The sequence below is a fragment of the Chrysochloris asiatica genome, unplaced genomic scaffold (genome assembly GCF_000296735.1).
Source record: "Chrysochloris asiatica unplaced genomic scaffold, ChrAsi1.0 scaffold00013, whole genome shotgun sequence".
Classification (NCBI taxonomy): domain Eukaryota; kingdom Metazoa; phylum Chordata; class Mammalia; order Afrosoricida; family Chrysochloridae; genus Chrysochloris; species Chrysochloris asiatica.
In genome coordinates, this window is record NW_006408531.1 from 22,930,830 (window position 1) to 22,932,973 (window position 2,144).

The 2,144-nt window shown below is 38.0% G+C and overlaps 1 pseudogene; it reads left to right on the forward strand.

The window, feature by feature from the left end:
- The first annotated feature begins 348 nt into the window (after positions 1 to 348).
- LOC102831542 lies at positions 349 to 1,129 on the forward strand (annotated as a pseudogene).
- The last annotated feature ends 1,015 nt before the right edge of the window (positions 1,130 to 2,144 follow it).

Consider the following 2,144-nt stretch of genomic DNA (forward strand, 5'->3'; position numbering starts at 1 on the left):
CCTTTCAAAACTTACTATATAGTTCATCTTCTGGGAAATCTTCCCTGAAGACCACCACCTGAAAACTGATCAGGTTCAATGACCAATACTTAATTGTGTGTCTCTCTCCCAGTAATCCACAGTAAAGTGGTGGTGGTTGTGTGCTGTGGATGTTGGTTCTGACTCATAGTAACCCTGTAAGTGGTTTTTGAGATTGTAAATCTAACAGGAGCAAAAAGCATCATCTTTTTCCTATGGAGCAACTGGTAGATTTGAACAATTTGTAACCCCTTTGCTACCAGGGCTCCTTCACACATAAATATATACAAAAAATATTTGTTGAAGACTTTTGGCTCTCTGAGCAGCACCATGGTGGTTGGCAAGAACAAGCATCTTACAAAAGGAGCAAAGAAGAAAGTGGTTGATCCATTTTCTAAGAAAGATTGGTGTGATGTGAAGGCACCAGCTATGTTCAATAGCAGAAACATTGGGGAAATACTACTCACAAGGACTCAAGGAACCAAAGTTGTATCGGATGGGCTCAAGGGTCATATTCTTGAAGTGAGCCTTGCTGATCTTCAGAATGATGAAGTTGAATTTAGAAAAGTCAAGCTAATTACTGAGGATGTTCAGGGCAAAAAATGCCTGACCAACTTCCATGGCATGGATCTTATACATGACAAAATGTGCTCTTGGTCAAAAAATGGCAGAACATGATTGAAGCTCATGTTGATGTCAAAACTACAGATGGTTATTTGCTTTGCCTGTGATGTGTTGGTTTTACAAAAAAATGCAACAACCAGATTTGGAAGACATCTTATGGTCAGCAGCAACAGATCCGTCAAATCCAGAAGAAAATGATGGAAATCATGACCTGAGAAGTGCAGACAAATGACCTGAAAGAAGTGGTCAATAAACTGATTCCAGACAGCATTGGAAAGAACACAGAGTAGGCTTGCCAGTCTATTAACCATTTCCATGATGTGTCTGTTAGGAAAGTAAAAATGCTGAAGAAGCCCAAGTTTGAGTTGGGAAAACTCATGGAGCTTCATGGTGAGGCAGTAGTTCTGGAAAAGCTACTGGAGATGAGACAGGTGCTAAAGGTGAACGAGCTCATGGCTATGAGCCACCAGTTCAAGAATCTGTTTAAAATTCAGACTTTTAATGATGACAAATAATAATAATAAAATCTTATTTGTGAATATATAGTTAAAGTAAATTAATCTGAGAACTCTTCTTGGATTTCTCTTTACACTCGTCCTCACATGCAATCAGACTTAAAGATCAGTTCAGTCTCTTTCCCATCAACATTTCAAAAACATTACTGTATTTCACTGATTTTAAGATGTGCCATTTTCATTTTCAGCACTTCAAAAATCAGAAAGCATCCTATAATCCACCATGCTGAGCAATTACTGTTGGCAGGTGTCATGCATATGTAGATATGAACTTGATTGCTATTCCACATGACTGACCAGACAATTAGAATCCTAGATGATTCAGGTACAAAAGACTTAAGGATCATTGAGAAGAATATGTGAGTCCCAATTGTGTGAAGACCTTCTGTTGTTATCTTTGCTACAATCAAGAAAGCATCAACATCCATATTAACAGAATGGATGTCAGTGACTTGAAATTTCAGGCATAACAGAGCATTCTCTCTCTCTCTCTCTCTCTCTCTCTCTTTTTTTTTTTTTTTGTTCTTTTCAGTTTATTGGACGAAGGAGTTATACTAATCCAAGTTAAAAGTGATTCCAAAAATGGTTACATTATACAAGCTGTGAGGTTTTAAACTTGTGACAAGAGACAGAGGAAAATTATCTAATCTATTCACATAAGCTTCAGTGAACCACAAGTGTGTAAAACCAATGACTGGCTGGTAGTCCTTAGCCAGTCCAATCTCTACAAGGAACTGGCATATGTTCTTGTGCTGGTCACACTGTAGCTAAATTATCTCTCCATATTCTGGATGATCAATTATTGTACCATTACAGGCAAATTTCTTCCTAAATACGCTCACTAGTTCCTTTTTATCATAATCACCAGCAATCCCTTGGGCAGTAGTAAGAGTCTTCCTCACATTTCTCTGTTGAATTCTTACATGAATAGAATCTTTTGTCCCAGCAGGAAGTAGGTCATTACCCTTACTTGCATCATCAAAGGGA